Source organism: Schistocerca nitens, chromosome 7 (genome assembly GCF_023898315.1).
Source record: "Schistocerca nitens isolate TAMUIC-IGC-003100 chromosome 7, iqSchNite1.1, whole genome shotgun sequence".
NCBI lineage: Eukaryota > Metazoa > Arthropoda > Insecta > Orthoptera > Acrididae > Schistocerca > Schistocerca nitens.
The window spans coordinates 60,124,135-60,149,767 of NC_064620.1; positions in this window are offsets into that span (position 1 = coordinate 60,124,135).

A 25,633-nucleotide genomic window follows, 5' to 3' on the forward strand; every position below is an offset into this window, starting at 1 on the left:
CTGTAACGCATCATCCAGTGTCTGCGCGTACCATTCGACGCCGTTTACAGCAGAGTGGTCTGTCCGCAAGACGTCCATTGCTTCATCTACCATTGACGCAGAACCACAGACGTCTCCGTCGCCAATGGTGTGATGACAGACGGATGTGGACGGCAGAATGGAATGACGTTGTCTTTACTGACGAGGCACGCTTCTGTCTGCAGCACCACGATGGTCGGATTCGAGTGTGGAGACACCGTGGAGAGAGGATGCTGGACAGCTGCATTATGCACCGCCACACTGGTCTTGCACCGGGTATTATGGTATGGGGCGGTATTGGATATTACTCTCGCACGCCTCTAGTACGCATTGCCGGTACTTTAAATAGCCGGCGCTACATATCCGAGGTGCTGGAGCCAGTTGTCCTTCCTTACCTTCAGGGCTCGGCCACAGCCATATTTCAACAGGATAATGCGCGACTACACGTGGCATGCATTGTCCAAAGGTTCTTCGTCAATGACCAGATTGAATTGCTTCCCTGGCCGGCTCGCTCTCCGGATCTTTCGCCGATAGAAAACATGTGGTCCATGGTTGCTCAACGAGTGACCCAGATTACATCCTCAGCTGCCACACACACACACACACACACACTTTGGCAACGTGTGGAAGCTGCTTGGGCTGCTGTACCCCAGGAACACATCCAACGTCTCTTTGACTCAATGCCGAGACGTGTGGCAGCGGTGATCTCCAACAATGGCGGCTACTCTGGCTACTGATTCTGGCAGGAACCACATGTCACAGACGTCTGTACACGTAATCATCTGATACTTGGTCAACATGTTATCTACATAATAAATCTTGTTGTGCTACCTCTTGTCTTTCTTGGTGTTGCATTTACGGTGGCCAGCAGTGTAGGTTCACCGCAATGTCGCTAAACACGGATGCGACCATCATGGTGCTGTAAACAGAACCTAGATTCATCCGAAAAAAAATGACTTTTTGGCATTCGTGCACCCAGGTTCGTCGTTGAGTACACCATCACAGACGCTCCTGTCTGTGATGCAGCGTCAAGGGTAACCGCAGCCATGGTCTCCGAGCTGATAGTCCGTGCTGCTGCAAACGTCGTCGAACTGTTCGTGCAGATGGTCATGTCTTGCAAACGTCCACATCTGTTGACTCAGGGATCGAGAAGTGACTGCACGATGCCCTACAACCATGCTGATAAGATGCCTGTCATCTCGTCTGCTAGTGATACGAGGCCGTTGGTATCCAGCACGGCGTTCCGTATTACCCTCCTCATCCCACCGATTCCACATTCTGCTAACAGTCATTGGATCTCGACCAACGCGAGCAGCAATGTCGCGATACGATAAACCGCAATCACGATAGGCTACAGTTCGACCTTTATCAAAGTCGGAGACGTGATGGTAAGCATTTCTCCTCCTTACACGAGGCATCACAACAACGTTTCACCAGGCAACGCCGGTCAACTGCTGTTTGTGTATGAGAAATCGGTTGGAAACTTAATTTGCATATCACAGTATCTTCTTCCTGTCGGTTAAATTTCGTGTCTGTAGCACGTCATCTTCGTGGTGTAGCAATTTTAATGGCCAGTAATGTAGGAGTTTGTAGCCAAAAGAGTTGGTAATAATATGGTGTATTGGAATCCCGAATAAAACCAACTTGCTTTCAGAAAAAGTGTTGTATTATTCCATCCTAGCGCTACCTACCCACAGTCCCCGTCTATGTCCCTCTTGCTCGCTTCTTTGAGATTGCTGCAGGAGGTCGAACTTGATTGTGCATTTGTCGCAGAGGGTGGTGGATTCATAGCACATCGAGATGTATGAGTTATATGAATGTCCGAAAGAACAGACACTACGCGTAGTCCGCAGCTGTGAAGGTGGAAGGTGTGGGGGTGTGGGTGGGAGAAAGGAAATTTAAGGGAAGGAAGCTGACATCATGAATTTTTTTCACCAACTGCGACATGATCGCGTATACAAACAGTGATCCAATACTGTCAAATGTTTTTTATTCCAGTCTTTGATCACAATATGAATTCTTTAGACGATGACCAGTTTCAGTCCGTATTGACCATCTTCAGAATTTTTTTACACCATGTCCTAAAGTGATAAGACCATAATGGCATCGTCAAAACATGTAAATATAATCAGCATAGCATCGTCATATAGATCTAAAATAAGGTGTAGAATAGGCCGCATCGTCCACACAGTCATTATTGCAACTGGCCAGTTGCGGCCTATTCTACGCCTTATTTTAGATCTATATGACGATGCTACGCTGATTATATTTATATGTTTTGACGGTGCCATTATTGCCTTATCACTTTAGGACATGGTGTAAAAAAGATCTGAAGATGGTCATTACGGACTGAACCGGTCATCGTCTAAAGAATTCATATTGTGATCAAAGACTGGAATAAAAAACATTTGATGAGTTTTTTTCTTCCCTTTCCTTTCCTTTCTCCCCTCCGTCCCTTCACCTTCAGTTTCTGGTACGTTACAAGAAGAATCGAGCAACATATTACACCCCGCCCCCATATAGTTCTCTCGAAATTATCAGAACGAGAAAATTAGAGAAATTAGGTAGCATGCGGAGCTTCATCGACAATCATTTTTCCTACAGGCAGCTCTCGAATAGAACAGGGAATGAACAGTCGGGAGAGGAGGGGGGAGGGGGCACGATAGTGGTGCCAGAAAATGCAGAGCTTCAATCCTAACGGCCGGCCGAAGTGGCCGTGCGGTTAAAGGCGCTGCAGTCTGGAACCGCAGGACCGCTACGGTCGCAGGTTCGAATCCTGCCTCGGGCATGGATGTTTGTGATGTCCTTAGGTTAGTTAGGTTTAACTAGTTCTAAGTTCTAGGGGACTAATGACCTCAGCAGTTGAGTCCCATAGTGCTCAGAGCCATTTGAACCAACCAATCCTAACGTTACCGCTCCTCAACTACAATTCTGGAAGCAACATACAGGCTACAGCTAAGCCATTTCTCCGCGATATCTTTCCTCCAAGGAGTGGCAGTCAAACAAGGTATGCACAGAACAACTTCCGTGAAGCAGGAAACAGGTGTTCACTGTAACCTAGACGGCGGGCCGTGAGTCGTATCCAGATGTTCACTTGGTAAAAGCATCTAACTCCAGTGGCGAGGTTCTGAATTCGAGCTGCGTTCCGGCGCATTGTGGTCTGCCATAACGCTTCGTCATACCGTAGAATCCTATAGATGAAAACGAAGAATAATTCTGTGGAAAAGATGCTCATGTGTTGAAACTGCCTTAATGGATGAGGGTTGGAAGATCAAGTAAAAAATGGGAACATAACTGTTGCCATTGACCAACAAAGCAATTTTCAATAAAGAGACAGCCACCACCTGAAAATGACTACAGTTAAGGTTGAAATGCGAATGTTACTTTCGCCTCCAAGAAATGTGTGTGAAATCTTATGGGACTTAACTGCTAAGGTCATCAGTCCTTAAGCATACACACTACTTAACCTAAATTATCCTAAGGACAACACACACCCATGCCCGAGGAAGGACTCGAACCTCCGCCGGGACTTTCGCCTCCCCTTTCATGATTTTATCTTTCCATACACAATGGTTTCTGCCAGGTATATTTGTAGTCTACCGCATCCTAATGTTTGGAGTCGGATTTTCTGCTCGACAACTGATTTTGTTTTATTTTCTGTTCTGTTATGGAAATCAGCAGCCTAAGTCGTTTTCATATAGCAAATCCCAGCTGAGTCACCTGCATGAGATGAGAATATGGCGACGTTGGCACAAGTTAGAGAGTTCGGCTTTCCTTGTCCCTATGTATTTTTTTCGTATTTTTGATGTTATAGCCGTAGATGGTAAGTGAACACGAAAAGAAACTCTGCATTCACAACAATGAAAGTTCAAGTTACCTACCATTCGGCGACTGTCATGTGAAATAAATTACAGAGTGCAGCAATCAGTCGTCCTTTTTTAGATTTTAGTACGCAGATCCGGATTTCGGCTATTAGCTAGCCATTCTCAATGCACTATTTTCTATCCTCAATGCATGTAAGTCAGTCGCAGAACTATGACTGACGCCCGAACAACAGGGACTTACATGCATTGAGAATAGAAAATAGTGCATTGACAATGGCTAGCTAATAGCATAAATCTGGATTTGCGCAGTAAAACGACTGACTGCTGCACAATGAAAGTTGCCTCCCATTTTTGTATGACAATACGCTTCATGCACACTTTGCTACAGTTATTTACAGTGCAGTGTGCATGGACCTGCATCTCGTCTAAATAAACCACTGACCTCTTTAATTCTGAAGCTATTTTTTGTAAGTCCACGAGTAATGACTCTTTTATTATGGCACCATTTAAAATCAAATCACGTCGATAGAACATTTTTCTACGAGTTTCCTTGTTAATCTGGAACTCCAATTCTGTGTGGAAAAAGATGTGAAGTTTTTGTAGAGATGATATTACCTTATATTGTTCAATACGACATTAATGTATATCAGAGTTTTCCAAAGTTTTTTCATGACGACACTCTTTGTCTAATATTAATTAAAGGCATTCTGTTGTGACAAATGATATGTTGTAGAAAACTGCAGCAAAATGAAGAAACGAAGAAACAAACTGAAGGAAACGCGTTAATTCTCTCACTATAGCCGCTCAGAGAGCTCGTTACCACATAGACCGATAGATAGCGCCATTGTACAACTGCAGCTGAAGAGAGATATCTAGTGCTATATTGGAAGTTACATGCACACAATAGTGGAATGCAAAATACCAATAGCCGGCCGAAGTGGCCGTGCGGTTAAAGGCGCTGCAGTCTGGAACCGCAAGACCGCTACGCTCGCAGGTTCGAATCCTGCCTCGGGCATGGATGTTTGTGATGTCCTTAGGTTAGTTAGGTTTAACTAGTTCTAAGTTCTAGGGGACTAATGACCTCAGCAGTTGAGTCCCATAGTGCTCAGAGCCATTTGAACCAAAATACCAATAACTCATTTCATACGCTGACACGAAGAAAGAAGATAAGGATGTTTTGTATTGTTGTAGCACAAGTTTTTATTTGTTTTAGTCTAGTTTGAATTTACTAGTCTCGCAACACCCTTGACACTACTACTCGGCACACAAGGGTGACGGGACACCCAGTTTGGAAGCTCTGATCTATGTCATCAACGAAATATTTAATCTGAATATTTCTTGGATATTCAGTCGGGAGATGTCACACAATATTTGTTATGTGAATGTTACTTGTTCTGCTTTTAGATACTTGACGTACTTAACTTTAGCTTATCAACATTTACTTGCACATTTCATCCCCTTCTCTGTCGGTACTGTCACAGTTTTCTCGTTCTCATTGGCAATAAAATTACTGACGTCCATGCAGCCTGCCATGAAGCCATTTCCTGCTGTCACTTTCCCTACTCGCACTGTGAGGTAAAAATGTGTGCTAGTTTAAAATGGATGGTGAAATGGAAGGTACCTAGCTATATGACCAAGTTAAGTCCTGCTACAGTTGGGTTACTAATTTGCCTTGTCGAGAAATACAGGGTGTTAGGGATATAGATAAAGATACTATGGCCCCACTTTACTGTAATAAACGATGACTAACTGAAAACCTAAGCTGCCGACAGGTGTTGTTGATATACCTCGATGTGGACAGCTGAAAATGTGTGCCCCGACCGGGACTCGAACCCGGGATCTCCTGCTTACATGGAAGACGCCCTATCCATCTGAGCCACCCAGGACACAGATGAATAGCGCGACTGCAGGGACTTATCCCTTGCACGCTTCCCGTGAGACTCACATTCCCAACTGTCCACAATTCTACATATGTATTGTACCTTATAGACATTTGCCCACCCACTCATTACTCGCGCACGCTTTGGCGATAAGCGATAAGTCCCTGCAGTCGCGCTATTCATCTGTGTCCTCGGTGGCTCAGATGGATAGAGCGTCTGCCATGTAAACAGGAGATACCAGGTTCGAGTCCTGGTCGGGGCACACATTTTCAGCTGTCCACATCGAGGTATATCAACAACACCTGTCGGCAGCTTAGGTTGTCAGTTAGTCATCATTTATTCCAGGGAAAAGCTGCACGGTCATCAACAGTAACTGTTCTTTCGAGAACAAGTTACTGTCTTCGTATATCCACTTTACTGTGTTGTTTTTTCTCTACACCTAGCAGTGTCCCTGGAAACACATAAAATATTTTTTTGCCTGATGTTTTCTGCACAGTCATAACTGCGCCGCTAAGTGCACTACGCCAGTCAGTATAGACTATCTGATTTGCATTCATGCATCCACACTTCAGTATCTGACCTGCTGCCCAGGAGAAAATAAACATCGATGTGCTATGAATACTTGGTGGTACTAACCAACCTAAAAACATCCTACCTATAATAGCCGTAATTATTAGTTTGCAAATGAAGTAAACATTGATGTAATGTTGTTTATTATACTGTCCTCAGACAGCAGAAGGAATATTTACACTTATACCTGTAACACACTGTATAATTTACGTTTCGCCATACAGTAATAACAGTAATCATAATACTTACAAATTTAATGTTTACTTCACACTATACTGCACACGCACAATATCTAAAATGTCGTTATTCAGTATCCATCCAGGTGCTACAGTTTTATAGTAATGGCCAGCACTGGATTAAGCAGTTACACTACTTTTACTTGCGACATATGAAGGATTGCGTCCTTGACTTCTTCCTCTTGTATGTCCAAGAGCAACATTGGCAGATGTCTCAGGTGCCACCGTTGCAGGTCGCAGTCGGCCTTTGTCAGGCAGGCTACGGACACAGAGTGCCTCGATATAGGCGTTAGAAAGTGTTCGTGTTCTACCACAGTAAACTGGGCGATAGCTTCTTGTTATCACATTTATGCCATAGCAGACACTCTGAAATTTGATACAGAAGGTTTGCAAAGTGCTTTCCTTCTGCAGGAATGAGTGTGTAGAGCCGTGAACGGAATTACTTGATGACTTTCTGAAGCACATGATTTTCGAATGCTTGAATCTCTCGGAAAGTTGCAGTGCGAAGATCCTGGAGTGTTGCAGACTGTGTCGTTTAGATAACCCCGTAAGAAATGAAAATATGGTTTGAGATTAGGATTATACGAGGCGGACTCGACATTGTGTCCAGTGAATGCGAAGGTGTCCAGGGCGGCTATACGATTTCTGAAAGTCGCCTGAAGGAACCCCATCCAGCATGGATTAGTAGTTTCGGAATATTCGGTATCGTCGTGCAGCTTGTACAGATTCATGTCCCACGGCTTGTCTTATTTGTCTGCTGTGACAGCCCCCTGAATAAAAATGGACAAAACAATCCACTTTGCAATGATTGCGCACTAAAGAGATGAAGTGGAACAGCAGCGTGAATATGCGCAGTGGAGATGTGTGCCTCATCACTAAACCACATCTGATCCTTACAGACTGTGTGAGCTAATGGGCGAGTTGTGACGCCCTGAAAATATTCTGAGTTCGGAGTTGGCGTGGGCCTCTCGGCAGGTCGTGGGAAAGACTTGGAGAGTGGAGCAGTTTGCGCGTGATCGCGAGAGATAGAAATATTTTGTAGTGCCGACTTGTGCACTTGTGAGATTTCCGTGGCTTCTGCAGTGAAGACGTAGTATACATGTAGAAGTGAATATCTCACGAGCTATGTTGTTGTTGATAACTAATTACGTGAAGTAGGAATCTATTGTTTCCCTGTTATTCAACTTATAGTTTCTTTAATAGCTGGACCACTGACATCAAGAAGTGTTTTGCAGAAATATACCGCATTCTCAAAAGCACTTCTGCTATCGAACTCGTCATTTAAACTCGTTATAAACAGTACCTGCAGATGTTATTTAATTGCAATCTTTCATTTATAGATGTCTATGGTTCAAATGGCTCTGAGCACTATGGGACTTAACATCTGTGGTCATCAGTCCCCTAGAACTTAGAACTACTTAAACTTAACTAACCTAAGGACATCACACACATCCATGCCCGAGGCAGGATTCGAACCTGCGACCGTAGCGGTCACGCGGTTCCAGACTGAAGCGCCTAGAACCACACGGCCACACCGGCCGGCTATAGATGTCTATGTTACGTTCAAAATTCGCAATTGCCGAGTGATAGGAATCTTCGACCATTCGATTCATGTGTATATTCATATTGTATACTGTAGACTCGGCAGTATTTGGCCTGTAATGCAGGAACTACGTATCCCAGCTCCTAGACAACGAAACCAGCCAAAACTTTTAATATTTCAACTCTGAATCTGAGGGTACATAGTTGAGGGTCACTCGTTCACATCATTTTTTTTCCACTTTCAATTACGTCACTCATCTCATTTGCAAAAGAATATCGCCGTTCTACGTCCCTGTTCTTCAAAGGTTGGCACGAAGAGATCGACTTGATATCCTGAGTTGCTGTGCTGCATGTCTTTCTTGCTGGTGTAGTGGGCTCTTGACTGAATAAGGTTCTCATCCGTTTCACATTCTCCTGGGTTACAACTGAGGCTGATCGTCTTGACCAGCCCTTGCTAGAATCATGAAAGAATCCAGTAATTTCAAATGAATTTATCAGTCTGAGGATGCTTAAGTTTTGGCATCATAACTGGACTGCAGATCTGCACTACAAACCCACCGAGAGATGGTCGTTGCAGATGGCGGCGTTGCTGGACCAATTGTGCGTCTTACCACAACTATACAACTATTTGTAGCCTCTCCCCGATGTTATTCAATCTGTATATTGAGCAAGCAGTAGAGGAAACAAAAGAAAAATTCGCAGTAGGTATTAAAATCCATGGAGAAGAAATAAAAACGTTGAGGTTCGCCGATGACATTGTAATTATGTCAAAGACAGCAAAGGACTTGGAAGAACAGTTGAACGGAATGGACAGTGTCTTGAAAGGAGGATATAAGATGAACGTCAACAAAAGCAAAACGAGGATAATGGAATGTAGTCGAATTAAGTCGCGTGATGCTGAGGGAATTAGATCAGGGAATGAGACACTTAAAGTAGTAAAGGAGTTTTGCTATTTGGGGAGCAAAATAACTGATGATGGACGAAGTAGAGAGGATATAAAATGTAGACTGGCAATGGCAAGGAGAGCGTTTCTGAAGAAGAGAAATTTGTTAACATCGATTATAGATTTAAGTGTCAGGAAGTCGTTTCTGAAAGTATTTGTATGGGGTGTAGCCAAGTATGGAAGTGAAACGTGGACGATAAATAGTTTGGACAAGAAGAGAATAGAAGCTTTCGAAATATGGTGCTACAGAAGAATGTTGAAGAATAGATAGTTAGATCACATAACTAATGAGGAGGTATTGAATAGAATTGGGGAGAAGAGAAGTTTGTGGCACAACTTGAGAAGAAGAAGGGGCCGGGTGGTAGGGCATGTTCTGAGGCATCAAGGGATCACAAATTTAGCATTGGAGGGCATCGTGGAGGGTAAAAATCGTAGAGGGAGACCAAGAGATGAATACACAAAGGAGATTCAGAAGGATGTAGGCTGCGGTAGGTACTGGGAGATGAAGAAGCTTGCACGGGATAGAGTAGCATGGAGAGCTGCATCAAACCAGTCTCAGGACTGAAGACCACAACAACAACAACAACAAGCACAACTATACGACCAGAATTTGCGTTCACCATAAACAAATGCTGTTCTAATGTTAGAATAGTGCTTCCATGCTGAAATCGAGACATCGGCGAGTAAGCTACCCGTTTTTTAGAGTCTAACAACCCTACCACAAAAAGGTCAAAAATTAATTGTGACTGTAGTGTTGCTCACGTTGCTAAATATTGCATTTTCGGGCGACAACAAAGCTATATTATGTGGCAGGTGTCATTAGAGCAGAGTTATTAAAGTCATTTCTTGAAATAATGGATAAACTAGGCACTCATCTTTTCGTGTTTCTCACGCTGGTCTCGTTATGAACTAATGGCTCAATCGTCGAAAATCTAGATAGTGATGATTCCAAGCTCGGGTGCAAAGAGGCCTAGGTGTTATTCTGCGATATTCAAAAGTTTTATAGATGTGTTTCATAAACCATTCTTGAATATTAAACTTTTGCAAGTTAGGACAATGGTGATGTAAAAAAAGTAATCAGCAAAAAGTAATCAGCACTCTGAATTTAAGTTACACTACTTTTTTATTACTTCTGTTGCAATATCACGTAGCTCGTTCCAAAACATCACTCCACAATATAAAACATACTTGAAAATACCTTCCTCACTGTTAAAGTTCACATTTCATAAACTGACTACAATTTGCGTCTTTTTAACATGACGACCAAAGCTTGACTCTCCAATAACCGCTTACGCGCCCAAAAATGAGAGTTACAAGTACGTCAATGATCATAGTGACAAAAGAAAGAATGCACACAAGAATAATATAATTGCAATATATACATATCGATGTATCGAAGTACCTCTACAGTAAATCTGAATGTTGTCACATAAATATGTTAACTATTTTACAGAAACACAGTAGAATATTGCTGGTATCGAGAGGTTGAGGTGAGGTGCCGTAATGGTTACGTAATTCAAGTACCATTACAAGAGCTACCATATGACAGGATCGTACGGAGAATCATTTACGGCGTAAGAATAAACCACAGTAGACGAACACTTTCTGACACCTACTTTACGCTACCCTGCACTTGCTCACTGTGCAGGCAGTTTCTGTCGCCGATCGGATTTGTGGCCTCTTCCTGGCGGTATATATTACGGCCCTGTAATTTCCAGTCGCCGGGGCTGCGGCCGGTGATAAATACCGCCGCGGCACGGGGCCGCCGATCGCGGGTCGATAGCTCTCGTTATCGAGCCGGGCAGCGCCGGCGCCAGCGGCCGCGCGGCAGAAACGCCGGATCTCAGCTGGGGCCGGACTGTAGAGATGGGTAGTTCGCGAATGAACGGGCGCAAAGGAACGGTTCACCAAGATGAACGAAAGGACCAAGGAACGAATCCCAAGGAACGATCGGTTCATAGTTCACTTCGGTCGCGGCGGTCTACTTATAGTTCCCGGGAACGAGGAACGATCGGTTCATAGTTCACTTCGGTTGCGGCGGTCTACTTATAGTTTCCGGGAACGAGGAACGATCGGTTCATAGTTCACTTCGGTCGCGGCGGTCTACTTATAGTTCCCGGGAACGAGGAACGATCGGTTCATAGTTCACTTCGGTCGCGGCGGTCTACTTATAGCTTCCGGGAACGAGGAACGATCGGTTCATAGTTCACTTCGGTCGCGGCGGTCTACTTATAGTTTCCGGGAACGAGGAACGATCGGTTCATAGTTCACTTCGGTCGCGGCAGTCTACTTATAGTTCCCGGGAACGAGGAACGATCGGTTCATAGTTCACTTCGGTTGCGGCGGTCTACTTATAGTTTCCGGGAACGAAGAACGATCGGTTCATAGTTCACTTCAGTCGCGGCGGTCTACTTATAGTTCCCGGGAACGAGGAACGATCGGTTCATAGTTCACTTCGGTCGCGGCGGCCTACTTATAGTTTCCGGGAACGAGAAACGATCGGTTCATAGTTCACTTCGGTCGCGGCGGTCTACTTATAGTTTCCGGGAACGAGGAACGATCGGTTCATAGTTCACTTCGGTCGCGGCGGTCTACTTATAGTTCCCGGGAACGAGGAACGATCGGTTCATAGTTCACTTCGGTCGCGGCGGTCTACTTATAGTTTCCGGGAACGAAGAACGATCGGTTCATAGTTCACTTCAGTCGCGGCGGTCTACTTATAGTTCCCGGGAACGAGGAACGATCGGTTCATAGTTCACTTCGGTCGCGGCGGCCTACTTATAGTTTCCGGGAACGAGGAACGATCGGTTCATAGTTCACTTCGGTCGCGGCGGTCTACTTATAGTTCCCGGGAACGAGGAACGGTCGGTTCATAGTTCACTTCGGTTGCGGCGGTCTACTTATAGTTTCCGGGAATGAGGAACGATCGGTTCATAGTTCACTTCGGTCGCGGCGGTCTACTTATAGTTCCCGGGAACGAGGAACGATCGGTTCATAGTTCACTTCGGTCGTGGCGGTCTACTTATAGTTCCCGGGAACGAGGAACGATCAGTTCATAGTTCACTAGTTCACTTCGGTCGCGGCGGTCACATCGGCAGTTCTCGTTCCAGCCTCGGTCGCGTGCTCGCCTCATTCTCGGTCTCCCTCGGCCGCACTCGTCGTTGATCGCATGACCACCGGTCTCAGTTCCACTGCCGACTGCTCCTAGTTAATTCAGTATCCAGTTGTTCGTTTCGTTCACTCCGCTCGCCTATTTTACATGTGTTTCAAACTGTTCTTGCACTTAGGTCTGGCTATCCAGCGCCCACGACCGGTAATCAGAAAGTATTTTATAGTTACGTAAATTACATAAACATTACGCTGTATGGAATAGGTACGTCTTTTCAGGTAACAAAAGGGCATATCAGCTCACTTCATTATATCGATGAACAGCAGAAGACATACTTATAACAAGCCAAGTTTTTTTTGTTATTCATATATTTTTTGGTTTCATTGACTTGATTTAGCAACTAACGTTCAATAATTTGCTTAATTTTTAGTGTAAGAAAATTCATATAAAACGGTTTTCGTGTATCTTTCATATACAAAACATTACATTTAGAAAGGCTATAATTATTTTTAAGTTTGGTTGTTTCCAATTTGCATTACCTGCTAGTTTGGTTTCTTTGAAAAAAAAAAAGGGTTGTGGGTCATTTTGGCTCAGTAGGAAAAGCGGTGCCTCTCCATTTAAAAAGACATAGATTGCCATAAAATCGTATTTACTTATTATCTCAAAAACTTTATTACTGCAAACTTAATTATTATTGTTATTGCTGCATTAACTTTAATAATGCAACATAAAAACTTAATTTTTACCAGGGGTGTGACGCAAGGATGATGAGAAAACCACATTTTATTTTATGCTTCCATAAAGTCTACTTCGCCTACGAACTCAGAGACAACGTGAAATATATAAAGGGTGTAAACGATTACTATTTACAACGTAGCATAGCTATGCACTCTAAGTAGAAACGAAGAATTTTATACAAGACACTTGTGGTCTATTAAGTTGGGAAACAGACACCAACAGATTCACAAGACTACATGTGCTATAGCCCATGCGCGTCGCGTGAGATTTTCATGTTCTCTTCTCCAGCTCTCAAAACATCGTCGTCGATTGTTTCGCCATTGTTGCTTGCATTAGCTTGTTATTTCTTCACTGCCTAATTATTACATGTTTGTCTGTTTGTTGTGTCTGCTCGTAACGGGCGTAATTGGCGAGCAGTCTGTACTCGGGGCCGGTTTTCCGTGCGCCAGCCTATATTATTTCCCTGCGATCAGCCACACAACGCTACAGCTGGCTAAACGAGAGGTTCTGCAGAATTATAGAAATTACGTCTAAAAGTGTGTAAAAATTCTGTAATGAATAAAAACTCGGTACTCCAGGGGGGATGCAAGTGCCCTCCATCCTTCAGTCACCTACACTACTAGTTTTCAGTTTTGTCATAAGAACCATATACGAAGCACAAATGAACGGTGAACGAGTAAAAATGAACGGTTCCCAAAACAGAAGGATCAGCAGTGAACTAGTTCCCAAGGATGAACGAGTTTGCCCATCTCTCGGCCGGAGGACGCGCGGGCGCCGGCGTTGCGACACGGCGGCGGCCGATCCCGGCGGTCCGCTGTTTTCTTCCTCCATGCGGCCGGCACCTCTTCCTGTTACGAGGCCGCCGCCGCCTGCTGCCAGGTGGCTTTTCCTCGAACGACGATGCGCGAACCTCAGACTTCCCGCTTTGCTCCTCTGCAGGCCGCACCAGCCGAGCACAGCGTAATATCGAATGCCGAGGCACCACAGATCACATGCAGTATGACGCTTTTGAACAACGAAAATCTCCTGCATAAAAATCAACATGGTTCCCAAAAACAGAGATCTTGACAAACACAGATCCTTAATGCTGTAGTCAATTTGATAGAGTTCTGTACTGTTACACTACTGGCCATCAAAATTGCTACACCAACAAGAAATGCAGATGATAAACAGGTATTCATTGGACAAATATATTATACTAGAACTGACATGTGATTACATTTGCACGCAATTTGGGTGCATAGATCCTGAGAAATCAGTACCCAGAACAATCACCTGTGGCCGTAATAACGGCCTTGATACACCTGGGCATTGAGTCAAACAGAGCTTGGATGGCGTGTACAGGTACAGACGCCCATGCAGCTTCAACACAATACCACAGTTCATCAAGAGTAGTGGCTGGCGTATTGTGACGAGCCAGTTGCTCGGCCACCATTGACCAGACGTTTCCGATTGGTGAGAGATCTGGAGAATGTGCTGGCCAGGGCAGCAGTCGAACCTTTTCTGTATCCAGAAAGTCCCGTACAGGACCTGCAACATGCGGTCGTGCATTGTTGTTGTTGTTGTTGTTGTTGTGGTCTTCGGTCCTGAGACTGGTTTGATGCAGCTCTCCATGCTACTCTATCCTGTGCAAGCTTCTTCATCTCACAATACCTACTGCAGCCTATATCCTTCTGAATCTGCGTAGTGTATTCATCTCTTGGTCTCCCTCTACAATTTTTACCCTCTACGCTGCCCTTCAACACTACATTGGTGATCCCTTGATGCCTCAGAACATGTCCTACCAACCGATCTCTTCTTCTAGTCAATTTGTTGACAAACTCCTCCTCTCCCCAATTCTATTCAATACCTCCTCATTAGTTATGTGAACTACCCATCTAATCTTCAGCATTATCCAGCTGAAATGCAGGGTTTCGTAGGGATCGAATGAACGGTAGAGCCACGGGTCGTAAACAATCTGAAATGTAACGTCCACTGTTCAAAGTGCCGTCAATGCGAACAAGAGGTGACCGAGACGTGTAACCAATGGCACCCCATACCATCACGCCGGGTGATACGCCAGTATGGCGATAACGAATACACGCTTCCAATGTGCGTTCACCGCGATGTCGCCAAACACGGATGAGAGCATCATGATGCTGTAAATAGATACTGGATTCAACCGAAAAAATGACGTTTTGCCATTCGTGCACTTAGGTTCGTCGTTGAGTACACCATCGCAGGCGCTCCTGTCTGTGATGCAGCGTCAAGGGTAACCGCAGCCATGGTCTCCGAGCTGATAGTGCATGCTGCTGCAACCGTCGTCGAACTGTTCGTGCAGATGGTTGTTGTCTTGCAAACGCCCGCATCTGTTGACTCAGGGATTGAGATGTGGCTGCACGATCCGTTACAGCCATGCGTATAAGATGCCTGTCATCTCGACTGCTAGTGATACGAGGCCGTTGAGATCTAGCACGATGTTCTGTATTACCCTCCTGAACCCATCGATTCCATATTCAGCCAATAAAGCAGCAATATCGCGATACGATAAACCGTAATCGCGGTAGGCTACAATCCGAACTTTATCAAAGTCGGAAACGTGATGGTACGCATTTCTCCTCCTTACAGGAGGCATCACAACAACGTTTCACCAGGCAACGCCGGTCAACTGCTGCTTGTGTATGAGAAATCGATTGGAAACTTTCCTCATGTCAGCACGTTGTAGGTGTCGTAACCGGCGCCAACCTTGTGTGAATGCTGTGAAAAGCTAATCATTTGCATATAACAGCATCTTCTTCCTGTTGGTTAAATTTCGCGTCTGTAGCACGTCGTCTTCGTGGTGTAGCAATTTTAATGACCAGCAGTGTATTTAGTGAACGAAACACGAGTTGGTTTCAGGACTTCCTCGCAGATAGAGCTCAATACGATATAGCAGATTTTGTATTGTGGTCATCCACAGCTGTAGAATTGAACCATAATGAATAAGACCGGTTCTGCTATATGATAAATCTTTAGTTGGGATGCAACTACTTTCGCGACGTTAGAGCCACTGAGCCGTGGATGGCTCGAGTCATGCCTTGTTTCTTTATCACTAGCTGCAGTCCAGTGGTGTCTTATTTCTTCTTCGGTTACCGCCATAACGTTGCTGTCTTCTCTCCATGAGTGGCAGCAGCAGCGTGTATCGATACTAGTACTGCTGTACTATCTTTGGTGTGGTGGATATACAAGGTGAGTCACCTAACGTTACCGCTGGATATATTTCGTAAACCACATCAAATACTGACGATTCCACAGACCGAACGTGAGGAGAGGGGCTAGTGTAACTGGTTAATACAAACCATAAAAAAATGCACGGAAGTATGTTTTTTAACACAATCCTTCGTTTTTTAAAATGGAACCCCGTTAGTTTTGTTAGCGCATCTGAACATATAAACAAATACGTAATCAGTGCCGTTTTTTGCATTGTAAAATGTTAATTACATCCGGAGATATTGTAACCTAAAGTTGACGCTTGAGTACCACTCCTCCGCTGTTCGATCGTGTGTATCGGAGAGCACCGAATTACGTAGGGATCCAAAGGGAACGGTGATGGACCTTAGGTACAGAAGAGACTGGAACAGCACATTACGTCCACATGCTAACACCTTTTTATTGGTCTTTTTCACTGACGCACATGTACATTACCATGAGGGTTGAGGTACACGTACACACGTGGTTTCCGTTTTCAATTACGGAGTGGAATAGAGTGTGTCCCGACATATCAAGCCAATAGATGTTCAATGTGGTGGCCATCATTTGCTGCAAACAATTGCAATCTCTGGCGTAATGAATGTCGTACACGCCGCAGTACATCTGGTGTAATGTCGCCGCAGGCAGCCACAATACGTTGTTTCATATCCTCTGGGGTTGTAGGCACATCACGGTACACATTCTCCTTCAACGTACCCCACAGAAAGAAGCCCAGAGGTGTAAGATCAGGAGAACGGGCTGGCCAATTTATGCGTCCTTCACGTCCTATGAAACGCCCGTCGAACGTGTACCTCACCCCTCATGGTAATGTACATGTGCGTCAGTGAAAAAGACCAATAAATAGGTGTTAGCATGTGGACGTAATGTGCTGTTCCAGTCTCTTCTGCACCTAAGGTCCATCACCGTTCCCTTTGGATCCCAACGTAATTCGGTGCTCTCCTACACACACGATCGAACAGCAGAGGAGTGGTACTCAAGCGTCAACTTTAGGTTACTATATCTCCGGATGTAATTAACATTTTACAACGCAACAAACGGCACTGATTACGTATTTGTTTATATGTTCAGATGTGCTAACACAACTAACGGGGTTCCATTTAAAAAAACGAAGGATTGTGTTAAAAAACATACTTCCGTGCATTTTTTTATGGTTTGTATTAACCAATTACACTAGCCCCTCTCCTCACGTTCGGTCTGTAGAATCGATTCGTCAGTATTTGATGTGGTTTACGAAATATATCCAGCGGCAATGTTAGGTGACTCACCCTGTATTTTCCGGGTGTGCTGTGTGTGGGAGTCGGTCCATTGGGGCAGAGCAGCGAGGAAGTGTACGTGGTGCGTAGGTTGGCAGCGGCAGCATGTATCGATATTAGTACTGCTGTACCTACTGTCTTTGGTGTGGTGGATACATTTTCCGGGTTTGCTGTGTGTGGCAGTCGGCCCGTTGGGGCAGAGCAGCGAGGAAGTCTACGTGGCGCGTGGTCAGGCTGGAGCCGCTGGCGGCGTGCACGCGCAGTTGTAGTTGTGAGGCGTTTCTTGCGAGGCTTACGAAAATCGTCGCCCACCGATCCTGGACACTAAAGTTGAGTGCTCACTTAACCTACTATCAAGCCTCAACTGCTATCACATCTCTTCGTTTGATCCTGGTTGTTGGCTTCCGGGAGATTCCCGTGAGCAACAACGTGTGTGCATTGAAGTCGGCTAGAATTGCAGCCATCTTCCTGTGTGGTGTTTAACTTAATTTAATTCATTCCTCCATTAATGAAGTGTACCGGCGGTATGTTCTGCCTCGTGGCCGTTGACGTTTCGGTGACCTGCCCTGGTCATTGACGTAGTTTTTGGCAGTGTATTTTCCTCATCGTGTTGATGCTGTCCATCCAGCAGGGCGTGTAGTTCAACAGCTGAGGTGCTGTTGGTAGTTTTGGGCGTTTATTCTGACTTGGCTGTATTTGGCACCAATATCCAGAAGATTGTCCTACTGACATCTTGTTGTCGTTTTGCCGGTCAGGTGGAGCAGAAATGATCTTGTTGGTTGGTTCGTTGGCTGGTTTTCGGTTGGGTTGCCTTCCGATTAAGAGGTTGTCAAACTGACTACCTGTCTCACCTAAACGTGCGTTAGTGTTACCTTCCCAGGCCGATTCTTGGAACCTTCTGAGCGCCCCTCCTTGTGTTTTACATAGTGATTTCCTTTTTAGTCTTAATTACTCTGTCTGGCCTTCAGCCGAGTTTTAGCTTACTAAAATTGCAAAGCTTTTCTTCTTAGGCCTTAAGCTGTAAAAAAAATGGTTCTTGTTTGGTATGTGGCCTTCAGCCGAGTTTCAGCCTTTCAAAATTAAAATCTAATATTCCTTGTGCCTAGGCCTTAAGCCGTAAATTGGTTTCAAGTTGGTATGTGGCTTTCAGCCTTTCAAATCAAAAGTTGAAAAATTTTGTCTAGGCCTTAAGCCATAACAAAATATTTTCTAGTTTTTATGTGGTCTTCAGCCGAGTTTTCCAGCTTAAATTAAAAATTGGAAATTTCTTTGTCTGGGCTTTAAGCCGTGAGATTGTTTGGGTTTCGTATGTGGCCTTCAGCCGAGAGTTATGTGAAGCATTTAAGGATAAAGCCTTTAGCCTATTTCAGTTGAAATTTAGAAGCTCTTTCCTTTAGGCCTTAAACCGTAAAACAGTTTTTTGCAGTGTGTGTGGCCTTCAACGGAGTTTTAATCTCTCTTAAATTAAAAATTCAAAATCCTTGTCTTGCCCTTAAGTCATAAGGTTGTTATCCTTCAGTATGAAGTCTTCAGCCGAATTTTACACGAAATATTTTAAGATAAGGCCTTCAGCCTTCTCAAACTGAAAGCTCCTCTTCCTAGGCCTTAAGCCGTTAAATTGTTTTTCGTTGATATGGAGCCTTCAGCCGAGCTTTCAGCCTATTTCGATTGAACTTCGAAAATCTTTGTCTCGGCCTTAAGCCGTAACACAGTTCTTGGTTAATGTGAGATCTTCAGCCGAGTTCTATGGGAAAAATTTAAGTTAAGGCCTTCAGCCATTTTATATTGAAGATAAAAAAAATTTTTCTAAAGAAGTAAAACCTCCAGAAGAACTCCTATACCTAAATTCCTTGCTTAGGCCTTGTGCCTTGGATTTTCGATGTGGCCTTCAGCCGATCTAAATTAAATCAAAGGAGGTCTTTCGTTAAAACCTTGAGAGTTTTGATTCTTGCTTGTGTGACTGTGTGTTCTAAGAAATAAAGTTTATATGTTGAGTGCAACTGACGTAACTTATTTTGGGCCCTTTCCAAAAATATAACCGCATTCGTTCTGTCCTGCTAGCCCAGGGATTTCAGCCACCTTTTCTGGAATACAGATGTACACTCCTGGAAACTGAAATAAGAACACCGTGAATTCATTGTCCCAGGAAGGGGAAACTTTATTGACACATTCCTGGGGTCAGATACATCACATGATCACACTGACAGAACCACAGGCACATAGACACAGGCAACGGAGCATGCACAATGTCGGCACTAGTACAGTGTATATCCACCTTTCGCAGCAATGCAGGCTGCTATTCTCCCATGGAGACGATCGTAGAGATGCTGGATGTAGTCCTGTGGAACGGCTTGCCATGCCATTTCCACCTGGCGCCTCAGTTGGACCAGCGTTCGTGCTGGATGTGCAGACCGCGTGAGACGACGCTTCATCCAGTCCCAAACATGCTCAATGGGGGACAGATCCGGAGATCTTGCTGGCCAGGGTAGTTGACTTACACCTTCTAGAGCACGTTGGGTGGCACGGGATACATGCGGACGTGCATTGTCCTGTTGGAACAGCAAGTTCCCTTGCCGGTCTACGAATGGTAGAACGATGGGTTCGATGACGGTTTGGATGTACCGTGCACTATTCAGTGTCCCCTCGACGATCACCAGTGGTGTACGGCCAGTGTAGGAGATCGCTCCCCACACCATGATGCCGGGTGTTGGCCCTGTGTGCCTCGGTCGTATGCAGTCCTGATTGTGGCGCTCACCTGCACGGCGCCAAACACGCATACGACCATCATTGGCACCAAGGCAGAAGCGACTCTCATCGCTGAAGACGACACGTCTCCATTCGTCCCTCCATTCACGCCTGTCGCGACACCACTGGAGGCGGGCTGCACGATGTTGGGGCGTGAGCGGAAGACGGCCTAACGGTGTGCGGGACCGTAGCCCAGCTTCATGGAGACGGTTGCGAATGGTCCTCGCCGATACCCCAGGAGCAACAGTGTCCCTAATTTGCTGGGAAGTGGCGGTGCGGTCCCCTACGGCACTGCGTAGGATCCTATGGTCTTGGCGTGCATCCGTGCGTCACTGCGGTCCGGTCCCAGGTCGACGGGCACGTGCACCTTCCGCCGACCACTGGCGACAACATCGATGTACTGTGGAGACCTCACGCCCCACGTGTTGAGCAATTCGGCGGTACGTCCACCCGGCCTCCCGCACGCCCACTATACGCCCTCGCTCAAAGTCCGTCAACTGCACATACGGTTCACGTCCACGCTGTCGCGGCATGCTACCAGTGTTAAAGACTGCGATGGAGCTCCGTATGCCACGGCAAACTGGCTGACACTGACGGCGGCGGTGCACAAATGCTGCGCAGCTAGCGCCATTCGACGGCCAACACCGCGGTTCCTGGTGTGTCCGCTGTGCCGTGCGTGTGATCATTGCTTGTACAGCCCTTTCGCAGTGTCCGGAGCAAGTATGGTGGGTCTGACACACCGGTGTCAATGTGTTCTTTTTTCCATTTCCAGGAGTGTATTAAACAGGGGTACAAACAATAAAGATTCTGTTCCGGTGAAAATGTAATTATACTGTTCACGACACTATACAGGAAAAATTACGTAGTCACATTTACAATTTATTTCAGATGATAATCAGTAGGTGACGTTGCATTCCTTTTCCCAAGTTTGTTTGCGCTGTCGTTCTTACGCGCATCGTCTAGGCGGTCACTGCGGATCTCATGTTGTCACGACGGTGTTACGCCTCAGTTTTCCTTTATCAGGATGATGTTCCCTACGTTCTGCTTTCTTTTAAATTTGACTACCGACCTCTTGACGGTTAAGCAGTTTTGTCACAATGGGACAAAGAATGTTGGGTCATCTACTGCTTACCGTTTGGAATAAATTACGAGGGTGAGTCAAATGAAAACCTTAATTTTTTTTTAAATATTATTTATTGGGCAGAAATGGTACACAGCTGTATTACTTTTCAACATAATCTCCCCCACGCTCAATGCAAGACCTCCAGCGCTTACAAAGTGCATAAATTCCTTAAGAAAAAAATTCTTTTCGTAGTTCGCGCAACCACTCATGCGCCACGTGGTGTACCTCTTCACCAGAAGGGAACTTCTTTCCTCCCATCGCGTCTTTAAGTGGTCCAGATATATGGAAATCACTTGGGGCAAGGTCTGGTGAGTATGGTGGATGAGGAAGACACTCAAAATGCAGGTCTATGATTGTTGCAACTGTTGTACGGGCAGTGTGGGGCCTTGCATTGTCATGTCGCAAAAGGACACCTGCTGACAGCAATCCACATCGTTTTGATTTGATTGTAGGCCGCAGATGATTTTTAGGAGACTTGTGCGTGATGCACTGGTGACATGGTCCCTCTAGGCATGTAATGCTCCAAAATGACGCCTTTTTCGTCCCAAAAGAGAGTCAGCGTAACCTTCCCTGCTGATGCTTATGTTCGAAACTTCTTTGGTTTTGGTGATGAGGAATGGCGCCATTCCTTGCTCGCTTTCTTCGTTTCAGGTTGGTGGAAGTGAACCCAGGTTTCGCCCCATAAACGATCCTTGCAAGGAAGCCATCACCTTCTCGTTCAAAGCGCCGAATAAGTTTTTCACAAGCATCAACATGTCGTTCTCTCATTTCAGGAGTCAGCTGCCGTGGTACCCATCTTAAAGACACTTTGTGAAACTAGAGCACATCATGCACAGTGTGGTGCGCTGACCCATGACTAATCTGTAAACATGCTGAATGTCATTCAATATCACTCAGCGGTTTTCCTTCACTACGCTTCAACTGCTGCAATGTTCTGTGGAGTCACAACTCGTTGTGCCTGACCTGGACGAGGAGCATCTTCCACTGAAGTCACACCATTTGTGAACTTCCTACACCATTCGTAGACTTGCTGCTATGACAAACATGCATCACCATACTGAACCTTCATTCGTCGATGAATTTCAGTAGGTTTCACACCTTCACCACGCAAAAACCAAATAACAGAACGCTGTTCTTCCCTGGTGCAAGTCGCATGTGGGCGGCCATCTTTATACTGATACTGCGATGGTATGTGTGCATCTGCACTATGCTGCCACCTACAGGCCATTCTGCACGCTGTTTGCAGCACGCTTACCAACTGACAGGATAACGACGCGAAATTTTGATTTGTTGTTTCGAATTTAAGGTTTTAATTTGCCTCACCCTCGTATAAATGTGAGTACATAATTTTTCCTGTATAGCTTCTTGTACAGTACAATTACATTTTAACCAGAACAGGATCTTTATGCGTTTTTGCTCTTGTTTACATACGGCTGTATCGCTGAAGATGTGCCTCCAACGCCGCGGAACTAGTTGGATCAGAAATAATGACTGACCATACAGCTGAAGCGGTCTTATTGAGCATGTGCATTACGTTATCCTTACCGGTACGAAACTGACATATGTAAAATAAGTACCAAGGCCGCACAAATGGAGTGTGATAGGGGCGTAATTGTTTACAATGTACACGACTAGAAGGTAAATACGGGAACATAGCGAGAAATGCATGCTTGAACATAAATGCAAATGCTAGCCAATCCTGCAGGTTCCGCTGTTGTATTTGACCACGGACGGTACCCGTGCATTGTCCTCTACACGTTGTAAGTATTAATCGTGGTCAGAAAAGTGTTCTGAGTAATTCTCAGTGCATTAAGTCAGCTGAGCTCAGTGCATTCCAACCCAGTCAAATTGTTGGTGCTCGTATCGATGGAGCCGAAGTGTTTGCGAGTTCTGAGGCACCCTTTCCAAAACTTCTACCGCATACAGGAAAAGTTGAAAAAAATCATCCGCTGAGTGGTAGCGCGGACGAAAGTGTGAGATGAGTGATAGTGACAGACAGTCAATGAAGAGGATTGTGACGAAAAATAACGGGGCGCCAGCTGTAAAAGTCGGACTCGCGAAACTTCTCAGCACCAAAACAACGTGAAAGGAGCTCCATAACCAGGGAACTGGAGGCGAGCTGGAATTCTATAACCACTCGTCAGTGATGGAAATGCCCGTAAAAGGAAAACATGGTACAGAATCAACAAAACCTAGACTATGGAGAAACGGAAGGAAAAGTCATTTGGTTGGGTGAGTCTTGTTTCGCACTCTTTCCAACTTCTGGCCGAATTTTATTCAAAGTGTGAAACACGGTTCAGCGGTTTTGTGAGCACCAAGATGAATTTTCGCATCTCCCCTGGGCACCACACACACATGATTTTGTGGCCTACTTTGGAGAGAAGTGTTAGTGATCGGCATCCAGAATAGTATCAGATTCCCTTCAAAACCATATGGGACCCTCATTTATCCATTTTGATACGACTGGAAGCTGTTTTGAATGCCAACGGTTTTCCTATACCGTATTAAGCATGGTGAAGTACTGTGCTTGCGATGTTTCCATATTTTTTTCCAGCCCTTCTGCTTATTTATCATCATCTACAACCAAACATTGTAGGCTATTGGCGGACGATGCTGTTTTCTATAGGACGGTTGCACCGCCGGAAGATCGTGGTACAGGAACTGGTAGTTGACCCTCAAACATAAGTGATTGTAGCTTACTGGACGTAAACAGGCGAACAAATCCGCTACTGTTCGATTGCACTTTTAGTGACAAATCACTGAAAACAAGTACCATCGTTGCATATATGGGAGTAACCAAGCGAAGCGACCTAAAGTGGAACTCCCAGCCGGCCGGGGTGGCCGAGCGGTTCTAGGCGCTACAGTCTGGAACCGCGCGACCGCTACGGTCGCAGGTTCGAATCCTGCCTCGGGAATGGATGTGTGTGATGTTCTTAGGTTAGTTAGGTTTAAGTAGTCCTAAGTTCTAGGGGACTGATGACCTCAGAAGTCCCATCGTGCTCGGAGCCATTTTTTTTGGAACTCCGATACAAAAAAAAAAAAAAACTTGTAGCAAAAGCAGATACCTGGCTCAGACTGGGAGAATCTTAATGAAATGTGTGACTAGAAAGTTCAACAGTCAGTGCTCACGTGTTTACTGGTAATACAGGTTTCGTTTCTGTAGACATTTTCAATAAATCTTAGTGCTTTCTAGCCTACGGTTGCGTCAGAACACAATAGGAGTTAGTATATCCTCAAGGCTCCAACTATAGAAGAGTACCAGGAGCGTTGACCAGTGTACTCCAAACTGCATACACAAATACGCAGACCAAAAAAAGTTTTGCATCACCCCGGTTCCCAGAGCCTCTGAAGATAGACGTTGACTGTGGATATTGTATCGAAGACACAGTCCCTTTGTCTGTTCAGAGATGTAGCTGAACCCACCCAAAGATGTAAAGAACCGAACCTGAGCAGCGCGTATTAGACGGAGGGGTTCCGACAGCCGATAAGTTCCAGTGATTCCACCAGGAAGGAGATACACAGCTCGTGTTGTTTGTACTTCAAGCTTGCCTAGACGGTCAATACCGTGGTTCTATCGCGTCCGCATTGTTACTTTGTGCTAGGAAGGGCTCTCAGCAAGGAAGTGTAAAGGCGTCTCGGAGTGAACCAAAGCCATGTTGTACGGACGTGGGGGAGATACACATAGACAGGATCTGTCGATGACATGCCTCGCTCAGGCCGCCCAAGGGCTATTACTGCAGTGGATGACCGTTACCTATGGATTATGGCTCGGAGGAACCCTGACAGCAACGCCACCATGTTGATTAAGGCTTTTCGTGCAGCCACAGGACGTCGTTTTACGACTCAAACTGTGCTCAATAGCCTGCAACTTCACTCAGGACGTCCATGGCGAGGTCCATCTTTGCAACCACGACACCATGCTGCGCGGTACAGATGGGCCCAACAACTTGCCGAATGGACCGCTCAGGATTGGCATCACTTTCTCTTCACCGATGAGTGTCGCATATGCCTTTAAGCTGACAATCGTCGGAGACGTGTTTGGAGGCAAGCCTGTCAGGTTGAACGCCTTAGACACACTCGAGAGCGAGTCGCATCAAGATGGACGTTCCCTGCTCTTTTGGGGTGGAGCTATGTGCGGCCGACGTACTACGCTAGTGCTCATGGAAGGCACCGTAACGGCTGTACGATACGTGAATGCCATCCTCCGACCGATAGTGCAACCATATCGGCAGCATAATGGCGAGCCATTCGTCTTCATGGACGACAATTCGCGCCCCCATCGTGCACATCTTCTGAATGACTTTCTTCAGGATAACGACATCGCTCGACTAGAGTGGCCCTATCGTACATGCCTGGGGTAGACTGCCGGCCGCGGTGGTCTAGCGGTTCTAGGCGCTCAGTCCGGAGCCGCGCGGCTGCTACGG